Below are 24,593 nucleotides of genomic sequence, written 5' to 3'. Positions count from 1 at the left end.
TTTTTTGAGGACGGGGGCAGCGTGGGGAGTGGGTTGTTAAGTAGCAAGCGACTGCTACGCCCAGTTGAAAGAACCGCACCGCGACAATTGAGATATGTGCTGGCACGTTGGGTCTGCAAACAAACAGTTTGGTGTTATCGCTTCTCGGCCTTTTGGCTAAGATCAAGTGTAGTATCTGTTCTTATCAGTTTAATATCTGATATGTCCTCTATACGAGGACTACATATTAAGCCGATTTTTAGCTCTGGGAGATGAAAAAGGGGCTTGCTCCGTTCACTCCAAGCATCGACCCGGTATTGCAGCACCTCCGGGAACGGTGCACCCTTTAAATTGTGGAAAATAAAAGAAAGGGTAACCTGAATCAGTGGTGTGGTGTTGGAAATGATTTCTGCTTTGAGTAAAACAAGTCTCACCTCCACATAGTTTTTAAGACTGAGGCTTTTGGCAAGTGACTTATGCTTACTCATCAATAGTGCCTTTGTTTTGCAAGTCTCAAATCACTGATTTTAACTTCACTGATCTGTGAGGACGGTGCCATCTGCGAACCGTCACCACAAATGCTGTGACTGGGAATACCGTCCCTGCCTCTGTCACCACCAACTCATACTTACCTGGCAGGGGAGATACCATGATCAAGAAGGTGGTTCACCCAGGGCGAGGCTCAGTCATTGCACTGCGACTGTGCTGACCACTGCGAATTCCCCAAATGTGGGAATCTCGACTGCATAATTTGTGGTAGTGGGGGACTGCGTTCGCGCTCTCCCCTGATATTGAAGTCAAAGAAAAACCAGGTGTCCCGTTTAATCATCACTGTCTGAATCCCTAGTGAAATCAACCACATTTCAGCAGGATTTTACACGGATTAATCACCACTGCACTGGAGTCTCCGGTGGAGGGAGTCTACAATCAGCAAATCACTGTCTGAATCCAAAGTGAAATCAAGCACATTTCAGCAGGACTTTACACTTTTGCTTGTAAACAAATCAATGAGTTTTTGATGGCTGCTGCTGGGGAATGGGTTTGGCATTGGACAACCGCAGCTCAACCAGTCCCAACCACAAGAGGGATCACTGTTGCGACTGGGATATAAGGCTGCCTGCCACCTGATTCCGCAACTGACTTTGGTTTCTCTTCAATACGCATAAGTCTTTCGCCTTTTACTAAAGACTTCCGTGGAGAGGAACAACAATGAGTTGACCATATTTTTGGCAGGCTCTGCCAATTGGCTGAGCCTCATGTACTTGTGTGAAAAGAAAAGTAGTTGGACAGAGGCTCCTGACAATGGAGCACAAACAAAGTTGTGTTTACTTATCACTGGAGTCACTAGTGCAGCAAGTCTCAAATCACTGTCTGAATCCAAAGTGAAATCAGCAGGATTTTACAGGGATTAATGGTCACTTTACTGGAGTCTCCGGTGGAGCACGTCTCAAATCAGCAAATCACTGTCTGAATTCATTGTGAAATCAACAAGATTTTCAGCAGGAATCATCACTGGAGTCACTAGTGGAGCCTTGCAGCAAGTCTCAAATCTCTGTCTGAATCCATTGTGAAATCAACAAGATTTTCAGCAGGACTTTACAGTGATTAATCATCACTGGAGTCTCTAGTGTCTGAAACAACAGTGAAATCAACCAGATTTCAGCAGGAGTTTACACTTTTGCTTGTAAACAAATCAATGATTTTAGCTTTTTTGAGGACGGGGGCAGCGTGGGGAGTGGGTTGTTAAGTAGCAAGCGACTGCTACGCCCAGTTGAAAGAACCGCACCGCGACAATTGAGATATGTGCTGGCACGTTGGGTCTGCAAACAAACAGTTTGGTGTTATCGCTTCTCGGCCTTTTGGCTAAGATCAAGTGTAGTATCTGTTCTTATCAGTTTAATATCTGATATGTCCTCTATACGAGGACTACATATTAAGCCGATTTTTAGCTCTGGGAGATGAAAAAGGGGCTTGCTCCGTTCACTCCAAGCATCGACCCGGTATTGCAGCACCTCCGGGAACGGTGCACCCTTTAAATTGTGGAAAATAAAAGAAAGGGTAACCTGAATCAGTGGTGTGGTGTTGGAAATGATTTCTGCTTTGAGTAAAACAAGTCTCACCTCCACATAGTTTTTAAGACTGAGGCTTTTGGCAAGTGACTTATGCTTACTCATCAATAGTGCCTTTGTTTTGCAAGTCTCAAATCACTGATTTTAACTTCACTGATCTGTGAGGACGGTGCCATCTGCGAACCGTCACCACAAATGCTGTGACTGGGAATACCGTCCCTGCCTCTGTCACCACCAACTCATACTTACCTGGCAGGGGAGATACCATGATCAAGAAGGTGGTTCACCCAGGGCGAGGCTCAGTCATTGCACTGCGACTGTGCTGACCACTGCGAATTCCCCAAATGTGGGAATCTCGACTGCATAATTTGTGGTAGTGGGGGACTGCGTTCGCGCTCTCCCCTGATATTGAAGTCAAAGAAAAACCAGGTGTCCCGTTTAATCATCACTGTCTGAATCCCTAGTGAAATCAACCACATTTCAGCAGGATTTTACACGGATTAATCACCACTGCACTGGAGTCTCCGGTGGAGGGAGTCTACAATCAGCAAATCACTGTCTGAATCCAAAGTGAAATCAACCAGATTTCAGCATTAATCATCACTGCGCTGGAGTCTCCAGTGGAGCACGTCTCAAATCAGCAAATCACTGTCTGAATCCAAAGTGAAATCAAGCACATTTCAGCAGGACTTTACACGCAGTTGACCATATTTTTGGCAGGCTCTGCCAATTGGCTGAGCCTCATGTACTTGTGTGAAAAGAAAAGTAGTTGGACAGAGGCTCCTGACAATGGAGCACAAACAAAGTTGTGTTTACTTATCACTGGAGTCACTAGTGCAGCAAGTCTCAAATCACTGTCTGAATCCAAAGTGAAATCAACCAGATTTCAGCAGGATTTTACAGGGATTAATGGTCACTTTACTGGAGTCTCCGGTGGAGCATGTCTCAAATCAGCAAATCACTGTCTGAATTCATTGTGAAATCAACAAGATTTTCAGCAGGAATCATCACTGGAGTCACTAGTGGAGCCTTGCAGCAAGTCTCAAATCTCTGTCTGAATCCATTGTGAAATCAACAAGATTTTCAGCAGGACTTTACAGTGATTAATCATCACTGGAGTCTCTAGTGTCTGAAACAACAGTGAAATCAACCAGATTTCAGCAGGAGTTTACACTTTTGCTTGTAAACAAATCAATGATTTTAGCTTTTTTGAGGACGGGGGCAGCGTGGGGAGTGGGTTGTTAAGTAGCAAGCGACTGCTACGCCCAGTTGAAAGAACCGCACCGCGACAATTGAGATATGTGCTGGTACGTTGGGTCTGCAAACAAACAGTTTGGTGTTATCGCTTCTCGGCCTTTTGGCTAAGATCAAGTGTAGTATCTGTTCTTATCAGTTTAATATCTGATATGTCCTCTATACGAGGACTACATATTAAGCCGATTTTTAGCTCTGGGAGATGAAAAAGGGGCTTGCTCCGTTCACTCCAAGCATCGACCCGGTATTGCAGCACCTCCGGGAACGGTGCACCCTTTAAATTGTGGAAAATAAAAGAAATGGTAACCTGAATCAGTGGTGTGGTGTTGGAAATGATTTCTGCTTTGAGTAAAACAAGTCTCACCTCCACATAGTTTTTAAGACTGAGGCTTTTGGCAAGTGACTTATGCTTACTCATCAATAGTGCCTTTGTTTTGCAAGTCTCAAATCACTGATTTTAACTTCACCGATCTGTGAGGACGGTGCCATCTGCGAACCGTCACCACAAATGCTGTGACTGGGAATACCGTCCCTGCCTCTGTCACCACCAACTCATACTTACCTGGCAGGGGAGATACCATGATCAAGAAGGTGGTTCACCCAGGGCGAGGCTCAGTCATTGCACTGCGACTGTGCTGACCACTGCGAATTCCCCAAATGTGGGAATCTCGACTGCATAATTTGTGGTAGTGGGGGACTGCGTTCGCGCTCTCCCCTGATATTGAAGTCAAAGAAAAACCAGGTGTCCCGTTTAATCATCACTGTCTGAATCCCTAGTGAAATCAACCACATTTCAGCAGGATTTTACACGGATTAATCACCACTGCACTGGAGTCTCCGGTGGAGGGAGTCTACAATCAGCAAATCACTGTCTGAATCCAAAGTGAAATCAAGCACATTTCAGCAGGACTTTACACTTTTGCTTGTAAACAAATCAATGAGTTTTTGATGGCTGCTGCTGGGGAATGGGTTTGGCATTGGACAACCGCAGCTCAACCAGTCCCAACCACAAGAGGGATCACTGTTGCGACTGGGATATAAGGCTGCCTGCCACCTGATTCCGCAACTGACTTTGGTTTCTCTTCAATACGCATAAGTCTTTCGCCTTTTACTAAAGACTTCCGTGGAGAGGAACAACAATGAGTTGACCATATTTTTGGCAGGCTCTGCCAATTGGCTGAGCCTCATGTACTTGTGTGAAAAGAAAAATAGTTGGACAGAGGCTCCTGACAATGGAGCACAAACAAAGTTGTGTTTACTTATCACTGGAGTCACTAGTGCAGCAAGTCTCAAATCACTGTCTGAATCCAAAGTGAAATCAACCAGATTTCAGCAGGATTTTACAGGGATTAATGGTCACTTTACTGGAGTCTCCGGTGGAGCACGTCTCAAATCAGCAAATCACTGTCTGAATTCATTGTGAAATCAACAAGATTTTCAGCAGGAATCATCACTGGAGTCACTAGTGGAGCCTTGCAGCAAGTCTCAAATCTCTGTCTGAATCCATTGTGAAATCAACAAGATTTTCAGCAGGACTTTGCAGAGATGAATCATCACTGGAGTCACTAGTGGAGCCTTGCAGCAAGTCTCAAATCCCTGTCTGAATCCATTGTGAAATCAACAAGATTTTCAGCAGGACTTTGCAGAGATGAATCATCACTGGAGTCACTAGTGGAGCCTTGCAGCAAGTCTCAAATCCCTGTCTGAATCCATTGTGAAATCAACAAGATTTTCAGCAGGACTTTACAGTGATTAATCATCACTGGAGTCTCTAGTGTCTGAAACAACAGTGAAATCAACCAGATTTCAGCAGGAGTTTACACTTTTGCTTGTAAACAAATCAATGATTTTAGCTTTTTTGAGGACGGGGGCAGCGTGGGGAGTGGGTTGTTAAGTAGCAAGCGACTGCTACGCCCAGTTGAAAGAACCGCACCGCGACAATTGAGATATGTGCTGGTACGTTGGGTCTGCAAACAAACAGTTAGGTGTTATCGCTTCTCGGCCTTTTGGCTAAGATAAAGTGTAGTGGTTGCTGCTAAAGCTGTGCGGTGTATGGAGCTTGGCGGATAAAGCTGTTGGAGTCCTGTCCGCACACAGGCTATCATGTCTGCAGGACTTAGGAACTCGGTGCGATTTACTTGTAAGGTAAAAGAAGATGAGAAGCATGGGAAGAGGGAATGGTTCGTGCGCACGGTCGTGGTGGGAGCACTAAAGATTGACCCCGCCCACGTATACTGCCTGCAGTGGAATGCAGCAGGAGGTGGTTTTGACCTGACTCTACACAGCCAAGCAGTGTATGAGAGGGTGATGGAGACAGCGAGGGAAAAGGCGGAAGAAGAGCCCTTTTCAAAGTTTCGGGTGGAGGCTCTTTGCAAGAGGAACTTGAAGATTGTGACGGTCCACATGTACAACCCATACGTGGGGGACGAGACGGTCATATCCTGGTTGTCGAGGTATGGGAAGGTGGAGTCGGCGGTGAGATACCTGAGGGACAGCTTCGGCATCTGGTCAGGGCGGAGACAATTTAAGGTTCTCCTAGAGGACAACCCTGGCGGAGGTGGTGGGCTGCGGCATCCTCCAGCCTACTTCAGCATTGGTGAGGACAGGGGTTTCCTCTTTTACTCCGGCCAGCCCAGTTTCTGCAGGCAATGCCGCAGCTTTGGGCACATGGCGACGGACTGCACCGAAGGGCGATGCCGGAACTGTGGTGGAAGGGGACACAGCGTGGCCGCGTGCGGGGCCCCAAAGACGTGCCATGGATGCGGAGGAGAGGGGCACATTGTCCGCGACTGCCCAACCACAACCCGTAGCTACGCAGAGGTAGCAGTACAGGGGGAGGTCTCTGTCCTCACCCCGTTGGAGGAGGCACTACAGTCGCTCTCTGGAGAGGAGGGAAGGGCTGCTGCACGGGACGAGGCTGCGACTGACCACATCGGCGCAAACGAAACGGAGGAGCGGATGGACACACAGGTGGTTGTGAGCCTGGGAGACTCTCTGCCACTGGTGGGGTACTGGGCAGACTGTGTGATCAGCTCTGAGGAGGAGGACACCAGGAAAGAGACAATCCTGGGGGTCAGGAAGAGGAGCAGTTCATCCAGGGGTGAGCAGGCTGAGTCTTCGGCAGAAGCAACTGAGGCTGGACCACAGGTGAACAGGTCAAGAAGGAGGAAGAAGAAGCTGGCGGACGGCCGTGCGATGGGGGAGAACCGGGAACCCCCAGGATCCGAGTCGGAGGGTAGGAGCCAACAGGCTTCTGTGGAGATCTCACCAGGTGGTGCAGGATTTAAGAAAACCGGGGGGACTCCGCGGAGGGAGCCGCCCCAGGACATTTCACAAAGCCCGGTACAGCAGGAATATGTTTCCAACAACGACCAACTGGAAGATGTTGTCTTGCCGACAGCGAACAACCAGGGGACTGAGGGTAAGGGGGGGGGGGGACATTTGTGAGGTATTGAATGGCCTTGTTTTCAGTGGTGACCATAAATGTGAGGGGTATGAGATATATTGTGAAAAGGGCGAGTGTCTTCCAATACCTGTTACAGACGCCCCTACATGTTTGTGGTGTGTGTTCCAAAAACCGAGGGGATCCTTTACATGCCGGGCTGCAGTTGCTACTTCCCCGTAGCGGCCCAGGAATGAAACTAAGGCTTCATCAGTCACAAAAGGGTTGTACATATGGACTGACACTGTTCTGAAGTTCGGTCTGTCGAGGTTCAGGACCTCACAGTAGGCAAGAGGGCTCACCTTCGCATCCTTTCTGCAGATTTCAGACACCCTTCTGTAGATGTCCTCGCTCCCAAGGGTAACGTCGAAGGCTTTTTCCTGCTGGTTCCACTGGATACACAGAACATCCTGCACCATCAAATGCAGCTGTCCCATGATTACTTGTTTTCCAAAAAAAACTCTCGACAGGACTTGGTCGTCTTCTTTCGTAGCTCGAAACCTTAAAGTATATCTCAGCCCGACCCTTGGGATCGGCTGTTCGTGGGGTGTCATAGCCATTGTTCCGTTCTCGAACGCTTGGCTTTTGTGGCCAAAAACAGCTACTACACTTGATCTTAGCCAAAAGGCCGAGAAGCGATAACACCTAACTGTTTATTTGCAGACCCAACGTACCAGCACATTGCTCAATTGTCGGGGTGCGGTTCTTTCAACTGGGCGTAGCAGTCGCTTGCTACTTAGCAACCCACTCCCCACGCTGCCCCCGTCCGCGAAAATCATTGATTTGTTTACAAGCAAAAGAGTAAACTCCTGCTGAAATCTGGTTGATTTCACTGTTGTTTCAGACAGTGATTTGAGACTTGCTGCAAGGCTCCACTAGAGACTCCAGTGATGATTAATCACTGCAAAGTCCTGCTGAAAATCTTGTTGATTTCACAATGAATTCAGACAGTGATTTGCTGATTTGAGACGTGCTCCACTGGAGACTCCAGTGCAGTGATGATTAATCCCTGTAAAATCCTGCTGAAATCTGGTTGATTTCACTTTGGATTCAGACAATGATTTGAGACTAGGGACTCCAGTGATAAGTAAACACAACTTTGTGCTCCATTGTCAGGAGCCTCTGTCCAACTAATTTTCTTTTCACACAATTTATTACACATTCCACACCAACACACAATATTACATTACATTGTCATTTTCATCAAAAAAAACAACATACAGACTGTACCAATGCACCCAATACCATAGCAACCCCCTTCCCCACCCTCTTACCTAAGCTAACACTCCCTTCCATCGCTCCTTGGCTGCATGGTACCCATGCCTCTCCTCCTCCCTCCTTTTCATCCGCCGCACCTCCCCCCTCACCTTCGCCACCACTCCTTCAACCCTGTTCACATCATTACTTCGTATTAATGCCATTCTGGCATCCCACAGTGCTGCCTTCCCTATTGACAGAATCAACCACAACAAAAAACCCTCCCTTCCCCGTCCCCTCAGACCCAACCCCAGCATCAGCATCTCATAAGACAGTCCCCCCAGTTTAGGAAAAAAAAAAACCAGCTCTCCCCACATTGTTCTTGCAAACCCACATCCCCAAAATACATGAGATAAGTCCTCGTCTCTGCCACAACCTAATCGTGGGCAGGAGCGCAGCCTTGACAGGCCATGCCTATATAAAGTGTCCCTCACAGGCATCCTCTTATGTAGACATAGCCAGTTGATGTCCTTTAGTCTGTTTGGCAGTTCCTTGTGCTGCGCAAACAGCCACTCCTCCCTGCCCACCCCGCAAACTCTCACAGGTCCCTGTTTTGCAACTATTGCCTTGTACAGTTCCCAATGATCCAGGCCTAGGTCACCTCCCCCGCATTCCTTGTGCCTTTTAGCCCAGCCCATCATCTGCCTGTAGTGTGGTGGCATAACCTCCCCTTTTGGCCGCCGGTTCTCCCATTTAACCCACTTCCTCAAAGGAAAGGATAGCCAAAACATGAGCAGCACATGGTACCAGTGGCAGCAAGGTGGCTGCGGGCACACCCTGAGGCCTCGGGAACAGGCGTGTTATTGATCCACAGGGCACTTTACCAAGTCGCCAGGAAGGGAGTGGTAGCACCTGCAGTGGTCGGGACACCAGCAGAGTTTTGGTGGGGGATCCAACCGCGGGGCCTTGACAATGGGCTCAAGGACCTCAACTGGTTATGTCTCCACGGGTGCCTGCCGGTACGAGAGCTGCTTTATCGGCATGGTTTGACCAGAGCCCCCGTGTGCCCGAGGATTGGATGAGACCATTAGACATGTAATGTGGGACTGTACTTTTGCAAGCGAGGGGTGGAAAAGAGCAAATAAGTGGCTAGTACAGCTGGTCCCGGGGTTCCATTTAACTTGGAGTGTGGTGAAAAGAGGGGTGAGCTTGGGAAGGACAATGGTCCTCACATGGCTAATTGTAAGCCTTGTCAAGAGGGGCCTGTGGCGGGCGAGGCAAGACCTGGTGAACAACAAGGAAGTTAGCGTGGAGGGGGTGGTGAAGAGGATCGAGCTGGAGTTGAAGGGGAGAATAAAGATGGACATCAGGAAGTGGGGGAAGCATGCCGCCTTGGAGAGGTGGAAGGGAGGACTTGGGTTAAGGGGGGTTCCTTGGGACTAGGTAGACTGACCTCATCCCTGAAAGTTGTCATTTGGTTTTGGTTTTTGGTTTGTTTATGTATTGGTAGAAGACCGAACTACAGATATGAGTTTGTATGCATTTGTGTTTGGTTTGTTGATGTATTGTGAAGAGAAATAACCACAGATATGAGTTTGTATTGTGCAAAGATCTTTTTCACAAATAAAAAAAAAAAGAAAAAAAAATCTGTTCTTATCAGTTTAATATCTGATATGTCCTCTATACGAGGACTACATATTAAGCCGATTTTTAGCTCTGGGAGATGAAAAAGGGGCTTGCTCCGTTCACTCCAAGCATCGACCCGGTATTGCAGCACCTCCGGGAACGGTGCACCCTTTAAATTGTGGAAAATAAAAGAAATGGTAACCTGAATCAGTGGTGTGGTGTTGGAAATGATTTCTGCTTTGAGTAAAACAAGTCTCACCTCCACATAGTTTTTAAGACTGAGGCTTTTGGCAAGTGACTTATGCTTACTCATCAATAGTGCCTTTGTTTTGCAAGTCTCAAATCACTGATTTTAACTTCACCGATCTGTGAGGACGGTGCCATCTGCGAACCGTCACCACAAATGCTGTGACTGGGAATACCGTCCCTGCCTCTGTCACCACCAACTCATACTTACCTGGCAGGGGAGATACCATGATCAAGAAGGTGGTTCACCCAGGGCGAGGCTCAGTCATTGCACTGCGACTGTGCTGACCACTGCGAATTCCCCAAATGTGGGAATCTCGACTGCATAATTTGTGGTAGTGGGGGACTGCGTTCGCGCTCTCCCCTGATATTGAAGTCAAAGAAAAACCAGGTGTCCCGTTTAATCATCACTGTCTGAATCCCTAGTGAAATCAACCACATTTCAGCAGGATTTTACACGGATTAATCACCACTGCACTGGAGTCTCCGGTGGAGGGAGTCTACAATCAGCAAATCACTGTCTGAATCCAAAGTGAAATCAACCAGATTTCAGCATTAATCATCACTGCGCTGGAGTCTCCAGTGGAGCACGTCTCAAATCAGCAAATCACTGTCTGAATCCAAAGTGAAATCAAGCACATTTCAGCAGGACTTTACACTTTTGCTTGTAAACAAATCAATGAGTTTTTGATGGCTGGTGCTGGGGAATGGGTTTGGCATTGGACAACCGCAGCTCAACCAGTCCCAACCACAAGAGGGATCACTGTTGCGACTGGGATATAAGGCTGCCTGCCACCTGATTCCGCAACTGACTTTGGTTTCTCTTCAATACGCATAAGTCTTTCGCCTTTTACTAAAGACTTCCGTGGAGAGGAACAACAATGAGTTGACCATATTTTTGGCAGGCTCTGCCAATTGGCTGAGCCTCATGTACTTGTGTGAAAAGAAAAGTAGTTGGACAGAGGCTGACAATGGAGCACAAACAAAGTTGTGTTTACTTATCACTGGAGTCACTAGTGCAGCAAGTCTCAAATCACTGTCTGAATCCAAAGTGAAATCAACCAGATTTCAGCAGGATTTTACAGGGATTAATGGTCACTTTACTGGAGTCTCCGGTGGAGCACGTCTCAAATCAGCAAATCACTGTCTGAATTCATTGTGAAATCAACAAGATTTTCAGCAGGAATCATCACTGGAGTCACTAGTGGAGCCTTGCAGCAAGTCTCAAATCTCTGTCTGAATCCATTGTGAAATCAACAAGATTTTCAGCAGGACTTTGCAGAGATGAATCATCACTGGAGTCACTAGTGGAGCCTTGCAGCAAGTCTCAAATCTCTGTCTGAATCCATTGTGAAATCAACAAGATTTTCAGCAGGACTTTACAGTGATTAATCATCACTGGAGTCTCTAGTGTCTGAAACAACAGTGAAATCAACCAGATTTCAGCAGGAGTTTACACTTTTGCTTGTAAACAAATCAATGATTTTAGCTTTTTTGAGGACGGGGGCAGCGTGGGGAGTGGGTTGTTAAGTAGCAAGCGACTGCTACGCCCAGTTGAAAGAACCGCACCGCGACAATTGAGATATGTGCTGGTACGTTGGGTCTGCAAACAAACAGTTTGGTGTTATCGCTTCTCGGCCTTTTGGCTAAGATCAAGTGTAGTATCTGTTCTTATCAGTTTAATATCTGATATGTCCTCTATACGAGGACTACATATTAAGCCGATTTTTAGCTCTGGGAGATGAAAAAGGGGCTTGCTCCGTTCACTCCAAGCATCGACCCGGTATTGCAGCACCTCCGGGAACGGTGCACCCTTTCAATTGTGGAAAATAAAAGAAATGGTAACCTGAATCAGTGGTGTGGTGTTGGAAATGATTTCTGCTTTGAGTAAAACAAGTCTCACCTCCACATAGTTTTTAAGACTGAGGCTTTTGGCAAGTGACTTATGCTTACTCATCAATAGTGCCTTTGTTTTGCAAGTCTCAAATCACTGATTTTAACTTCACCGATCTGTGAGGACGGTGCCATCTGCGAACCGTCACCACAAATGCTGTGACTGGGAATACCGTCCCTGCCTCTGTCACCACCAACTCATACTTACCTGGCAGGGGAGATACCATGATCAAGAAGGTGGTTCACCCAGGGCGAGGCTCAGTCATTGCACTGCGACTGTGCTGACCACTGCGAATTCCCCAAATGTGGGAATCTCGACTGCATAATTTGTGGTAGTGGGGGACTGCGTTCGCGCTCTCCCCTGATATTGAAGTCAAAGAAAAACCAGGTGTCCCGTTTAATCATCACTGTCTGAATCCCTAGTGAAATCAACCACATTTCAGCAGGATTTTACACGGATTAATCACCACTGCACTGGAGTCTCCGGTGGAGGGAGTCTACAATCAGCAAATCACTGTCTGAATCCAAAGTGAAATCAACCAGATTTCAGCATTAATCATCACTGCGCTGGAGTCTCCAGTGGAGCACGTCTCAAATCAGCAAATCACTGTCTGAATCCAAAGTGAAATCAAGCACATTTCAGCAGGACTTTACACTTTTGCTTGTAAACAAATCAATGAGTTTTTGATGGCTGGTGCTGGGGAATGGGTTTGGCATTGGACAACCGCAGCTCAACCAGTCCCAACCACAAGAGGGATCACTGTTGCGACTGGGATATAAGGCTGCCTGCCACCTGATTCCGCAACTGACTTTGGTTTCTCTTCAATACGCGTAAGTCTTTCGCCTTTTACTAAAGACTTCCGTGGAGAGGAACAACAATGAGTTGACCATATTTTTGGCAGGCTCTGCCAATTGGCTGAGCCTCATGTACTTGTGTGAAAAGAAAAGTAGTTGGACAGAGGCTCCTGACAATGGAGCACAAACAAAGTTGTGTTTACTTATCACTGGAGTCACTAGTGCAGCAAGTCTCAAATCACTGTCTGAATCCATTGTGAAATCAACAAGATTTTCAGCAGGACTTTGCAGAGATGAATCATCACTGGAGTCACTAGTGGAGCCTTGCAGCAAGTCTCAAATCTCTGTCTGAATCCATTGTGAAATCAACAAGATTTTCAGCAGGACTTTGCAGAGATGAATCATCACTGGAGTCACTAGTGGAGCCTTGCAGCAAGTCTCAAATCTCTGTCTGAATCCATTGTGAAATCAACAAGATTTTCAGCAGGACTTTACAGTGATTAATCATCACTGGAGTCTCTAGTGTCTGAAACAACAGTGAAATCAACCAGATTTCAGCAGGAGTTTACACTTTTGCTTGTAAACAAATCAATGATTTTAGCTTTTTTGAGGACGGGGGCAGCGTGGGGAGTGGGTTGTTAAGTAGCAAGCGACTGCTACGCCCAGTTGAAAGAACCGCACCGCGACAATTGAGATATGTGCTGGTACGTTGGGTCTGCAAACAAACAGTTTGGTGTTATCGCTTCTCGGCCTTTTGGCTAAGATCAAGTGTAGTATCTGTTCTTATCAGTTTAATATCTGATATGTCCTCTATACGAGGACTACATATTTAGCCCATTTTTAGCTCTGGGAGATGAAAAAGGGGCTTGCTCCGTTCACTCCAAGCATCGACCCGGTATTGCAGCACCTCCGGGAACGGTGCACCCTTTAAATTGTGGAAAATAAAAGAAATGGTAACCTGAATCAGTGGTGTGGTGTTGGAAATGATTTCTGCTTTGAGTAAAACAAGTCTCACCTCCACATAGTTTTTAAGACTGAGGCTTTTGGCAAGTGACTTATGCTTACTCATCAATAGTGCCTTTGTTTTGCAAGTCTCAAATCACTGATTTTAACTTCACCGATCTGTGAGGACGGTGCCATCTGCGAACCGTCACCACAAATGCTGTGACTGGGAATACCGTCCCTGCCTCTGTCACCACCAACTCATACTTACCTGGCAGGGGAGATACCATGATCAAGAAGGTGGTTCACCCAGGGCGAGGCTCAGTCATTGCACTGCGACTGTGCTGACCACTGCGAATTCCCCAAATGTGGGAATCTCGACTGCATAATTTGTGGTAGTGGGGGACTGCGTTCGCGCTCTCCCCTGATATTGAAGTCAAAGAAAAACCAGGTGTCCCGTTTAATCATCACTGTCTGAATCCCTAGTGAAATCAACCACATTTCAGCAGGATTTTACACGGATTAATCACCACTGCACTGGAGTCTCCAGTGGAGGGAGTCTACAATCACTGTCTGAATCCAAAGTGAGATCAAGCACATTTCAGCATTAATCATCACTGCGCTGGAGTCTCCAGTGGAGCACGTCTCAAATCAGCAAATCACTGTCTGAATCCAAAGTGAAATCAAGCACATTTCAGCAGGACTTTACACTTTTGCTTGTAAACAAATCAATGAGTTTTTGATGGCTGGTGCTGGGGAATGGGTTTGGCATTGGACAACCGCAGCTCAACCAGTCCCAACCACAAGAGGGATCACTGTTGCGACTGGGATATAAGGCTGCCTGCCACCTGATTCCGCAACTGACTTTGGTTTCTCTTCAATACGCATAAGTCTTTCGCCTTTTACTAAAGACTTCCGTGGAGAGGAACAACAATGAGTTGACCATATTTTTGGCAGGCTCTGCCAATTGGCTGAGCCTCATGTACTTGTGTGAAAAGAAAAGTAGTTGGACAGAGGCTCCTGACAATGGAGCACAAACAAAGTTGTGTTTACTTATCACTGGAGTCACTAGTGCAGCAAGTCTCAAATCACTGTCTGAATCCAAAGTGAAATCAACCAGATTTCAGCAGGATTTTACAGGGATTAATGGTCACTTTACTGGAGTCTCCGGTGGAGCACGTCTCAAATCAGCAAATCACTGTCTGAATTCATTGTGAAATCAACAAGATTTTCAGCAGGAATCATCACTGGAGTCACTAGTGGAGCCTTGCAGCAAGTCTCAAATCTCTGTCTGAATCCATTGTGAAATCAACAAGATTTTCAGCAGGACTTTGCAGAGATGAATCATCACTGGAGTCACTAGTGGAGCCTTGCAGCAAGTCTCAAATCTCTGTCTGAATCCATTGTGAAATCAACAAGATTTTCAGCAGGACTTTACAGTGATTAATCATCACTGGAGTCTCTAGTGTCTGAAACAACAGTGAAATCAACCAGATTTCAGCAGGAGTTTACACTTTTGCTTGTAAACAAATCAATGATTTTAGCTTTTTTGAGGACGGGGGCAGCGTGGGGAGTGGGTTGTTAAGTAGCAAGCGACTGCTACGCCCAGTTGAAAGAACCGCACCGCGACAATTGAGATATGTGCTGGTACGTTGGGTCTGCAAACAAACAGTTTGGTGTTATCGCTTCTCGGCCTTTTGGCTAAGATCAAGTGTAGTATCTGTTCTTATCAGTTTAATATCTGATATGTCCTCTATACGAGGACTACATATTAAGCCGATTTTTAGCTCTGGGAGATGAAAAAGGGGCTTGCTCCGTTCACTCCAAGCATCGACCCGGTATTGCAGCACCTCCGGGAACGGTGCACCCTTTAAATTGTGGAAAATAAAAGAAATGGTAACCTGAATCAGTGGTGTGGTGTTGGAAATGATTTCTGCTTTGAGTAAAACAAGTCTCACCTCCACATAGTTTTTAAGACTGAGGCTTTTGGCAAGTGACTTATGCTTACTCATCAATAGTGCCTTTGTTTTGCAAGTCTCAAATCACTGATTTTAACTTCACCGATCTGTGAGGACGGTGCCATCTGCGAACCGTCACCACAAATGCTGTGACTGGGAATACCGTCCCTGCCTCTGTCACCACCAACTCATACTTACCTGGCAGGGGAGATACCATGATCAAGAAGGTGGTTCACCCAGGGCGAGGCTCAGTCATTGCACTGCGACTGTGCTGACCACTGCGAATTCCCCAAATGTGGGAATCTCGACTGCATAATTTGTGGTAGTGGGGGACTGCGTTCGCGCTCTCCCCTGATATTGAAGTCAAAGAAAAACCAGGTGTCCCGTTTAATCATCACTGTCTGAATCCCTAGTGAAATCAACCACATTTCAGCAGGATTTTACACGGATTAATCACCACTGCACTGGAGTCTCCGGTGGAGGGAGTCTACAATCAGCAAATCACTGTCTGAATCCAAAGTGAAATCAACCAGATTTCAGCATTAATCATCACTGCGCTGGAGTCTCCAGTGGAGCACGTCTCAAATCAGCAAATCACTGTCTGAATCCAAAGTGAAATCAAGCACATTTCAGCAGGACTTTACACTTTTGCTTGTAAACAAATCAATGAGTTTTTGATGGCTGGTGCTGGGGAATGGGTTTGGCATTGGACAACCGCAGCTCAACCAGTCCCAACCACAAGAGGGATCACTGTTGCGACTGGGATATAAGGCTGCCTGCCACCTGATTCCGCAACTGACTTTGGTTTCTCTTCAATACGCATAAGTCTTTCGCCTTTTACTAAAGACTTCCGTGGAGAGGAACAACAATGAGTTGACCATATTTTTGGCAGGCTCTGCCAATTGGCTGAGCCTCATGTACTTGTGTGAAAAGAAAAGTAGTTGGACAGAGGCTCCTGACAATGGAGCACAAACAAAGTTGTGTTTACTTATCACTGGAGTCACTAGTGCAGCAAGTCTCAAATCACTGTCTGAATCCAAAGTGAAATCAACCAGATTTCAGCAGGATTTTACAGGGATTAATGGTCACTTTACTGGAGTCTCCGGTGGAGCACGTCTCAAATCAGCAAATCACTGTCTGAATTCATTGTGAAATCAACAAGATTTTCAGCAGGAATCATCACTGGAGTCACTAGTGGAGCCTTGCAGCAAGTCTCAAATCTCTGTCTGAATCCATTGTGAAATCAACAAGATTTTCAGCAGGACTTTGCAGAGATGAATCATCACTGGAGTCACTAGTGGAGCCTTGCAGCAAGTCTCAAATCTCTGTCTGAATCCATTGTGAAATCAACAAGATTTTCAGCAGGACTTTGCAGAGATGAATCATCACTGGAGTCACTAGTGGAGCCTTGCAGCAAGTCTCAAATCTCTGTCTGAATCCATTGTGAAATCAACAAGATTTTCAGCAGGACTTTACAGTGATTAATCATCACTGGAGTCTCTAGTGTCTGAAACAACAGTGAAATCAACCAGATTTCAGCAGGAGTTTACACTTTTGCTTGTAAACAAATCAATGATTTTAGCTTTTTTGAGGACGGGGGCAGCGTGGGGAGTGGGTTGTTAAGTAGCAAGCGACTGCTACGCCCAGTTGAAAGAACCGCACCGCGACAATTGAGATATGTGCTGGTACGTTGGGTCTGCAAACAAACAGTTTGGTGTTATCGCTTCTCGGCCTTTTGGCTAAGATCAAGTGTAGTATCTGTTCTTATCAGTTTAATATCTGATATGTCCTCTATACGAGGACTACATATTAAGCCGATTTTTAGCTCTGGGAGATGAAAAAGGGGCTTGCTCCGTTCACTCCAAGCATCGACCCGGTATTGCAGCACCTCCGGGAACGGTGCACCCTTTAAATTGTGGAAAATAAAAGAAATGGTAACCTGAATCAGTGGTGTGGTGTTGGAAATGATTTCTGCTTTGAGTAAAACAAGTCTCACCTCCACATAGTTTTTAAGACTGAGGCTTTTGGCAAGTGACTTATGCTTACTCATCAATAGTGCCTTTGTTTTGCAAGTCTCAAATCACTGATTTTAACTTCACCGATCTGTGAGGACGGTGCCATCTGCGAACCGTCACCACAAATGCTGTGACTGGGAATACCGTCCCTGCCTCTGTCACCACCAACTCATACTTACCTGGCAGGGGAGATACCATGATCAAGAAGGTGGTTCACCCAGGGCGAGGCTCAGTCATTGCACTGCGACTGTGCTGACCACTGCGAATTCCCCAAATGTGGGAATCTCGACTGCATAATTTGTGGTAGTGGGGGACTGCGTTCGCGCTCTCCCCTGATATTGAAGTCAAAGAAAAACCAGGTGTCCCGTTTAATCATCACTGTCTGAATCCCTAGTGAAATCAACCACATTTCAGCAGGATTTTACACGGATTAATCACCACTGCACTGGAGTCTCCAGTGGAGGGAGTCTACAATCACTGTCTGAATCCAAAGTGAGATCAAGCACATTTCAGCATTAATCATCACTGCGCTGGAGTCTCCAGTGGAGCACGTCTCAAATCAGCAAATCACTGTCTGAATCCAAAGTGAAATCAAGCACATTTCAGCAGGACTTTACACTTTTGCTTGTAAACAAATCAATGAGTTTTTGATGGCTGGTGCTGGGGAATGGGTTTGGCATTGGACAACCGCAGCTCAACCAGTCCCAACCACAAGAGGGATCACTGTTGCGACTGGGATATAAGGCTGCCTGCCACCTGATTCCGCAACTGACTTTGGTTTCTCTTCAATACGCATAAGTCTTTCGCCTTTTACTAAAGACTTCCGTGGAGAGGAACAACAATGAGTTGACCATATTTTTGGCAGGCTCTGCCAATTGGCTGAGCCTCATGTACTTGTGTGAAAAGAAAAGTAGTTGGACAGAGGCTCCTGACAATGGAGCACAAACAAAGTTGTGTTTACTTATCACTGGAGTCACTAGTGCAGCAAGTCTCAAATCACTGTCTGAATCCAAAGTGAAATCAACCAGATTTCAGCAGGATTTTACAGGGATTAATGGTCACTTTACTGGAGTCTCCGGTGGAGCACGTCTCAAATCAGCAAATCACTGTCTGAATTCATTGTGAAATCAACAAGATTTTCAGCAGGAATCATCACTGGAGTCACTAGTGGAGCCTTGCAGCAAGTCTCAAATCTCTGTCTGAATCCATTGTGAAATCAACAAGATTTTCAGCAGGACTTTACAGTGATTAATCATCACTGGAGTCTCTAGTGTCTGAAACAACAGTGAAATCCACCAGATTTCAGCAGGAGTTTACACTTTTGCTTGTAAACAAATCAATGATTTTAGCTTTTTTGAGGACGGGGGCAGCGTGGGGAGTGGGTTGTTAAGTAGCAAGCGACTGCTACGCCCAGTTGAAAGAACCGCACCGCGACAATTGAGATATGTGCTGGTACGTTGGGTCTGCAAACAAACAGTTTGGTGTTATCGCTTCTCGGCCTTTTGGCTAAGATCAAGTGTAGTAGCTGTTTTTGGCCACAAAAGCCAAGCGTTCGAGAACGGAACAATGGCTATGACACCCCACGAGCAGCCGATCCCAAGGGTCGGGCTGAGATATACTTTAAGGTTTCGAGCTACGAAAGAAGACGACCAAGTCCTGTCGAGAGTTTTTTTGGAAAGCAAGTAATCATGGGACAGCTGCATTTGATGGTGCAGGATGTTTTGTGTATCCAGTGGAACCAGCAGGAAAAAGCCTTCGACGTTACCCTTGGGAGCGAGGACATCTACAGAAGGGTGTCTGAAATCTGCAGAAAGGATGCGAAGGTGAGCCCTCTTGCCTACTATGAAGTCCTGAACCTCGACAGACCGAACTTCAGAACAGTGTCAGTCCATATGTACAACCCTTTTGTGACTGATGAAGCCTTAGTTTCATTCCTGGGCCGCTACGGGGAAGTAGCAACTGCAGCCCGGCATGTAAAGGATCCCCTCGGTTTTTGGACCGGCCGTCGGCAGTTCCAGGTCCTGCTGAATCCAGACCCGACAGGGCCGGATGGGCTACAACACCCCCCTGCTTTTTTTAGTCTTGGGGGAGACCGAGGATACTGTTTCTATAACCGCCAGCCAGCCTTCTGCCGAAAATGCAGACGGTCTGGCCACTCGGAGACAGGCTGCACAGGAGAAAGTTGCCGCTTTTGTGGGCAAACAGGACACGCGGCCAAGGACTGCACTGTCCCTAAAAACTGCCATGGATGCGGAGGGTCGGACCACCTCTATAGAAGCTGTCCCAGCCGCAAGAGGACCTTTTCTGAAGTAACCAGACAAACGGGAGTCTCCAACAGAACTTTGGAGCAGGGGAAGGGATCCAAGACATCGCAGAATTCCGAGGAGGGGCCACTACAGATGGGGTCCGGAGCAGAAACCACAGAGGGAGAAGGGAAGACCGCATTGCAGGAGGAAGGGGCAGTATTGGAGGATGAGGTAGCTCGGGCAGCAGACCAGGGCGTGATGGAGGAGTTTCCTGAGCTTACACTTGGTGCATCATTCCCCACAATGAAGCAAGGGGTCCGAAAGCTCTCAGAGGTTTTTGAAGAGCAGGCACCTGAGTATGAAGAGGGTGCGGAGGAGGAACGCAGCAAAAAAAACAAAAGGAAGAAGAAGGATGCGGTGGCCAAAAAGGAGGGGATTGACGGCAGTCGAAGAGAGGAAGCTGTGAAGCCAGGGAAGTCCACTGACGAGGTGCAAGAAGGTGGAACTCAGGAGGAACTACAGGGCCCAAATGGGAATGTTGCAGTAGAGGGGGAGGAACAGTGCATGGGGGAAGGGGCCGTTTTGACGGCTGAAAGGCTGGGGATTGATTTCGATCTCCCCCAAGGTTTGCTCATGTTGTCACCCCCGTATGGGGTGGACATATATGACGGGCCTAGTCGACCGGTAAACTCACCCAACACAGTGCCCCTTTCCTGGGCTGAAGAGATGGACAAAGACACATCCTACACCCAGTAGGAGTCTGAACTTTGCTTTATGGCTTCGTTTAAGGTACTGTCTTTAAACACAAGGGGAATGAGGAATATAGTGAAAAGGAGGACTGTTTTTGATTTTGTGAACACACTCCAAGCCGACATTTGTTTTTTGCAGGAGGTTCATTTACGGGATGCAGGGGACATCCAAACCTTTGCAAAGGAGTGGACCAAAGGGGACTCAGTCTGGAGTGTAGGGGGGGTCCACGCTACTGGGGTGGGCATTTTATTTGGTTCTAAAGAAATTATGGTGGAGGCATCCTTTGTTATTGTCCAGGGGAGGATAATGGGTACAGACGTGACATGGGGCACAGTCAAGCTTAGGGTTATTGTGGTTTATGGGCCACAATCAGCAACCGAGAGGAAGGACATGATCGGCCAAGTGGAACCACACCTTGCCACTAGCAGGCAGGTTATTTTAGGGGGTGACTTAAATGTCGAGCTAGGTAGAGGGGGGGATACCAGTGACGTTTTTATCACCAATTTAATGGCCAAGCATGGCTTATTAGACGGTTTGAAGGGGGTTAAACCACATGCGCTAGGTCCTACGTGGCGGAACTCAAGGGGCGCAGCGAAGCGTCTGGACTACATCTTTACCTCGAGGTCTTTGAGTTTACTGGCAGGCAGAGTGCTCCCCGTGTTTTTCTCTGACCATGATGGAGTACTGCTGGAGGTGCGCTCATGTGCACCAGTTTTTGGGTCCGGTTTCTGGCGTCTTAACATTAACATCTTGGAGGAGGAGGTGTTCATTAAAGATTTCCGCGTGTTTTTCAGAGGTCTGGTGGGTTTAAGGCCGATGTGTCCTGGAGCTATTGAGTGGTGGGAGGTTGCCAAAGAGAGGATAAAGGCCTTTTGTGTACGATACAGCAAAAGAAAGGCAAGGTGGGCAAAGAGAGAAGCGCTTCGCCTACAGCGACTACTCGAGCTTGAGTACACTAGGGGGAACTCGGACGGCACTTTAAACCAGCAGGCTTGCGACTCCCTCAAATCGCAGCTTAGAGAGGTTTTTGAGTCAAAAGCCAGAGCCTACCTGTTGCAGTCACGTGAAAAATTCATTGAAAGTTTTGAAACATGTTCAGCTTCTTTCTTCAGCTCAATAAGGGCTGACAGGGCAAAACGGGTAGTGACCGGGGTTAGGGACGAGCAGGGTAGGATTGTGTCGGATAGGGTGCAGATGGTGCGGGCCGCCACCGACTACTACCGCACAGCGTTCTCAGAGAAGGAGATAGACGTAGGTAGTGGGGAGGTCTTTCTGGATTTGTTGACCCAGCGAGTGCCCTTGAACATAGCACAGACACTAGATGCCCCGCTCACCCTTGAAGAACTCGAGGGTGCTCTCAACAGGATGAACAGGCGAAAGGTGCCAGGTATCGACGGGCTACCGGCAGAATTTTATCTAAAATTTTGGGACATTCTGGGCCCTGTATTGTTGGAGATCCTTTCCGCAGTACTCCGCACAGGTGCGATGGGAGGGTCTTTGGCCACTGGAGTTATCTCTCTTCTTTTTAAGAAGGGGGATCCAACCGACCTAGGGAACTGGCGGCCACTGACCATGCTGTGTGTCGACTACAAGCTCCTGGCAAAGGTGTTGGCGGACCGTCTGGGCACAGCACTTGCTCATGTGGTCCATGTGGATCAGACTTGCGCAGTGGCGGGACGTTCGGTGAGATGGAATCTCCAGCTTATCCGGGACGCTGTTGCATGGGCGGAAGACAGGCAGCTACCGCTTATGGTGGTGAGCCTCGATCAGGCAAAGGCGTTTGACAGAGTTCACTGGGGTTTCATGTTTAGGGTTTTGAGCAGATTAGGGTTCACTGATAGGTTTGTAGGGTGGTTACGTGTATTGTACACAAGCGTGGGGAGCACAGTTTCGGTTAACGGTCACCTAGGGGAGGTTTTTAGGGTGCACGCAGGGGTCAGACAGGGGTGTCCGCTCTCACCACTGCTCTACATCCTTTACATGGAGCCCCTGGCGGCAGCCATTCGGGCTGACCCGGGTGTTAAGGGTTTTCTGATACCTGTCTCAGTACGCAGACGACACCACACTGCTGCTAGACAGCGATGCTTGCCTAACTCGATCCTTGGAGATTATCCAGAGCTTTGGGCGGGCAGCTGGCGCAAAACTAAACACCGCCAAGTCCTCATTGAAGTTCTTTGGGCGTTGGAAAGACAGGACGGACGTACCAGGTGGGCTTCCGCTCTGCGAAGGACCCCTGAAGGTATTGGGGGTCAGCTTTGAGATAGTCCATAGTGCCACGGTCAACTGGACCAGGCGTTTCTTGGCAGCCCAGAAAAAGCTTGCTCTCTGGAGAAGCAGGAAGCTGACTTTGATAGGAAAGGTACTTGTATTGAAGGTAGACGTTCTGCCATCTCTCCTCTATTTGGCATACATTTATCCTTTGCCTGTCAGCATGAGGAGGCCCCTAATGCGTCTCGTCTTCTCTTTCATCTGGGGAGGACGATACGAGTATGTGTCGAGGACCCGCATGATGGCTGCAATTGAAGCAGGAGGGAGAGATGTGCCACACCTCCCCCTGAAACTGGACTGCATTTTTGTTTCCTTTTTGTTTAGCCAGTTATCTGTTCCAGTGGCACATCCATCAGGACACTTCATGCGGCTATATTTCTCTTACCAGGCCAGGGGTGTGATAGCTTGGAGTAATCTAGCTCCCCGGGTGGAACAGCAGCCATGGCACTACCATCATGCAGCAAGGTAGCTGCGGGCACACCCTGAGGCCTCGGGAACAGGCGTGTTATTGAGCCACAGGGCACTTTACCAAGTCGCCAGGAAGGGAGTGGTAGCACCTGCAGTGGTCGGGACACCAGCAGGAGTTTGGTGGGGGATCCAACCGCGGGGCCTTGACAATGGGCTCAAGGACCTCAACTGGTTATGTCTCCACGGGTGCCTGCCGGTACGAGAGCTGCTTTATCGGCATGGTTTGACCAGAGCCCCCGTGTGCCCGAGGATTGGATGTCTACACGATGAGACCATTAGACATGTAATGTGGGACTGTACTTTTGCAAGCGAGGGGTGGAAAAGAGCAAATAAGTGGCTAGTACAGCTGGTCCCGGGGTTCCATTTAACTTGGAGTGTGGTGAAAAGAGGGGTGAGCTTGGGAAGGACAATGGTCCTCACATGGCTAATTGTAAGCCTTGTCAAGAGGGGCCTGTGGCGGGCGAGGCAAGACCTGGTGAACAACAAGGAAGTTAGCGTGGAGGGGGTGGTGAAGAGGATCGAGCTGGAGTTGAAGGGGAGAATAATGATGGACATCAGGAAGTGGGGGAAGCATGCCGCCTTGGAGAGGTGGAAGGGAGGACTTGGGTTAAGGGGGGTTCCTTGGGACTAGGTAGACTGACCTCATCCCTGAAAGTTGTCATTTGGTTTTGGTTTTTGGTTTGTTTATGTATTGGTAGAAGACCGAACTACAGATATGAGTTTGTATGCATTTGTGTTTGGTTTGTTGATGTATTGTGAAGAGAAATAACCACAGATATGAGTTTGTATTGTGCATGATCCTTTTCATAATAAAAAATAAAAAAAAAAAAAAAAAAAAAAAAAAAATCTGTTCTTATCAGTTTAATATCTGATATGTCCTCTATACGAGGACTACATATTAAGCCGATTTTTAGCTCTGGGAGATGAAAAAGGGGCTTGCTCCGTTCACTCCAAGCATCGACCCGGTATTGCAGCACCTCCGGGAACGGTGCACCCTTTAAATTGTGGAAAATAAAAGAAATGGTAACCTGAATCAGTGGTGTGGTGTTGGAAATGATTTCTGCTTTGAGTAAAACAAGTCTCACCTCCACATAGTTTTTAAGACTGAGGCTTTTGGCAAGTGACTTATGCTTACTCATCAATAGTGCCTTTGTTTTGCAAGTCTCAAATCACTGATTTTAACTTCACCGATCTGTGAGGACGGTGCCATCTGCGAACCGTCACCACAAATGCTGTGACTGGGAATACCGTCCCTGCCTCTGTCACCACCAACTCATACTTACCTGGCAGGGGAGATACCATGATCAAGAAGGTGGTTCACCCAGGGCGAGGCTCAGTCATTGCACTGCGACTGTGCTGACCACTGCGAATTCCCCAAATGTGGGAATCTCGACTGCATAATTTGTGGTAGTGGGGGACTGCGTTCGCGCTCTCCCCTGATATTG

The 24,593-nt window shown here is 47.5% G+C and overlaps 24 non-coding genes and 3 pseudogenes across 24 annotated transcripts; 26 read left to right on the top strand and 1 right to left on the bottom strand.

Moving 5' to 3' along the window:
* Positions 1-136: 136 nt before the first annotated feature.
* On the top strand, positions 137-327 carry LOC144392343 (U2 spliceosomal RNA). Its single transcript, XR_013455731.1, has one exon. It is a non-coding gene; the product is annotated as a U2 spliceosomal RNA (small nuclear RNA).
* A 276-nt stretch (positions 328-603) lies between these two features.
* On the top strand, positions 604-767 carry LOC144392121 (U1 spliceosomal RNA). The gene has a single exon (XR_013455507.1). It is a non-coding gene; the product is annotated as a U1 spliceosomal RNA (small nuclear RNA).
* Positions 768-1,116: 349 nt separating this feature from the next.
* On the top strand, positions 1,117-1,231 carry LOC144392582 (U5 spliceosomal RNA). Its single transcript, XR_013455965.1, has one exon. It is a non-coding gene; the product is annotated as a U5 spliceosomal RNA (small nuclear RNA).
* A 591-nt stretch (positions 1,232-1,822) lies between these two features.
* On the top strand, positions 1,823-2,013 carry LOC144392342 (U2 spliceosomal RNA). Its single transcript, XR_013455729.1, has one exon. It is a non-coding gene; the product is annotated as a U2 spliceosomal RNA (small nuclear RNA).
* A 276-nt stretch (positions 2,014-2,289) lies between these two features.
* LOC144392120 (U1 spliceosomal RNA) lies at positions 2,290-2,453 on the top strand. Its single transcript, XR_013455506.1, has one exon. It is a non-coding gene; the product is annotated as a U1 spliceosomal RNA (small nuclear RNA).
* A 936-nt stretch (positions 2,454-3,389) lies between these two features.
* Positions 3,390-3,580, top strand: LOC144392341 (U2 spliceosomal RNA). Its single transcript, XR_013455728.1, has one exon. It is a non-coding gene; the product is annotated as a U2 spliceosomal RNA (small nuclear RNA).
* A 276-nt stretch (positions 3,581-3,856) lies between these two features.
* LOC144392119 (U1 spliceosomal RNA) lies at positions 3,857-4,020 on the top strand. The gene has a single exon (XR_013455505.1). It is a non-coding gene; the product is annotated as a U1 spliceosomal RNA (small nuclear RNA).
* Positions 4,021-4,369: 349 nt separating this feature from the next.
* Positions 4,370-4,484, top strand: LOC144392579 (U5 spliceosomal RNA). Its single transcript, XR_013455963.1, has one exon. It is a non-coding gene; the product is annotated as a U5 spliceosomal RNA (small nuclear RNA).
* A 2,802-nt stretch (positions 4,485-7,286) lies between these two features.
* On the bottom strand, positions 7,287-7,384 carry LOC120813745 (U2 spliceosomal RNA; annotated as a pseudogene).
* Positions 7,385-9,549: 2,165 nt separating this feature from the next.
* On the top strand, positions 9,550-9,740 carry LOC120813744 (U2 spliceosomal RNA). Its single transcript, XR_005711012.2, has one exon. It is a non-coding gene; the product is annotated as a U2 spliceosomal RNA (small nuclear RNA).
* A 276-nt stretch (positions 9,741-10,016) lies between these two features.
* LOC144392117 (U1 spliceosomal RNA) lies at positions 10,017-10,180 on the top strand. The gene has a single exon (XR_013455504.1). It is a non-coding gene; the product is annotated as a U1 spliceosomal RNA (small nuclear RNA).
* A 442-nt stretch (positions 10,181-10,622) lies between these two features.
* On the top strand, positions 10,623-10,737 carry LOC144392578 (U5 spliceosomal RNA). Its single transcript, XR_013455962.1, has one exon. It is a non-coding gene; the product is annotated as a U5 spliceosomal RNA (small nuclear RNA).
* Positions 10,738-11,439: 702 nt separating this feature from the next.
* Positions 11,440-11,630, top strand: LOC120813746 (U2 spliceosomal RNA). Its single transcript, XR_013455727.1, has one exon. It is a non-coding gene; the product is annotated as a U2 spliceosomal RNA (small nuclear RNA).
* Positions 11,631-11,906: 276 nt separating this feature from the next.
* Positions 11,907-12,070, top strand: LOC144392116 (U1 spliceosomal RNA). Its single transcript, XR_013455503.1, has one exon. It is a non-coding gene; the product is annotated as a U1 spliceosomal RNA (small nuclear RNA).
* Positions 12,071-12,512: 442 nt separating this feature from the next.
* LOC144392081 (U5 spliceosomal RNA) lies at positions 12,513-12,627 on the top strand. The gene has a single exon (XR_013455469.1). It is a non-coding gene; the product is annotated as a U5 spliceosomal RNA (small nuclear RNA).
* Positions 12,628-13,239: 612 nt separating this feature from the next.
* Positions 13,240-13,430, top strand: LOC144392466 (U2 spliceosomal RNA). The gene has a single exon (XR_013455854.1). It is a non-coding gene; the product is annotated as a U2 spliceosomal RNA (small nuclear RNA).
* Positions 13,431-13,706: 276 nt separating this feature from the next.
* On the top strand, positions 13,707-13,870 carry LOC144392114 (U1 spliceosomal RNA). The gene has a single exon (XR_013455501.1). It is a non-coding gene; the product is annotated as a U1 spliceosomal RNA (small nuclear RNA).
* A 434-nt stretch (positions 13,871-14,304) lies between these two features.
* Positions 14,305-14,419, top strand: LOC144392577 (U5 spliceosomal RNA). Its single transcript, XR_013455961.1, has one exon. It is a non-coding gene; the product is annotated as a U5 spliceosomal RNA (small nuclear RNA).
* A 705-nt stretch (positions 14,420-15,124) lies between these two features.
* LOC144392340 (U2 spliceosomal RNA) lies at positions 15,125-15,315 on the top strand. Its single transcript, XR_013455726.1, has one exon. It is a non-coding gene; the product is annotated as a U2 spliceosomal RNA (small nuclear RNA).
* A 276-nt stretch (positions 15,316-15,591) lies between these two features.
* LOC144392113 (U1 spliceosomal RNA) lies at positions 15,592-15,755 on the top strand. The gene has a single exon (XR_013455500.1). It is a non-coding gene; the product is annotated as a U1 spliceosomal RNA (small nuclear RNA).
* A 442-nt stretch (positions 15,756-16,197) lies between these two features.
* LOC144392576 (U5 spliceosomal RNA) lies at positions 16,198-16,312 on the top strand. The gene has a single exon (XR_013455960.1). It is a non-coding gene; the product is annotated as a U5 spliceosomal RNA (small nuclear RNA).
* Positions 16,313-17,120: 808 nt separating this feature from the next.
* Positions 17,121-17,311, top strand: LOC144392339 (U2 spliceosomal RNA). Its single transcript, XR_013455725.1, has one exon. It is a non-coding gene; the product is annotated as a U2 spliceosomal RNA (small nuclear RNA).
* Positions 17,312-17,587: 276 nt separating this feature from the next.
* LOC144392112 (U1 spliceosomal RNA) lies at positions 17,588-17,751 on the top strand. Its single transcript, XR_013455498.1, has one exon. It is a non-coding gene; the product is annotated as a U1 spliceosomal RNA (small nuclear RNA).
* A 434-nt stretch (positions 17,752-18,185) lies between these two features.
* LOC144392575 (U5 spliceosomal RNA) lies at positions 18,186-18,300 on the top strand. The gene has a single exon (XR_013455959.1). It is a non-coding gene; the product is annotated as a U5 spliceosomal RNA (small nuclear RNA).
* A 602-nt stretch (positions 18,301-18,902) lies between these two features.
* Positions 18,903-19,000, top strand: LOC144392527 (U2 spliceosomal RNA; annotated as a pseudogene).
* A 4,945-nt stretch (positions 19,001-23,945) lies between these two features.
* Positions 23,946-24,147, top strand: LOC120829960 (U2 spliceosomal RNA; annotated as a pseudogene).
* Positions 24,148-24,423: 276 nt separating this feature from the next.
* LOC144392111 (U1 spliceosomal RNA) lies at positions 24,424-24,587 on the top strand. Its single transcript, XR_013455497.1, has one exon. It is a non-coding gene; the product is annotated as a U1 spliceosomal RNA (small nuclear RNA).
* The last annotated feature ends 6 nt before the right edge of the window (positions 24,588-24,593 follow it).

The sequence above is a fragment of the Gasterosteus aculeatus genome, unplaced genomic scaffold (assembly GCF_964276395.1).
Source record: "Gasterosteus aculeatus unplaced genomic scaffold, fGasAcu3.hap1.1 HAP1_SCAFFOLD_23, whole genome shotgun sequence".
NCBI lineage: Eukaryota > Metazoa > Chordata > Actinopteri > Perciformes > Gasterosteidae > Gasterosteus > Gasterosteus aculeatus.
This window is presented reverse-complemented; position numbering and strand designations above follow the sequence as displayed.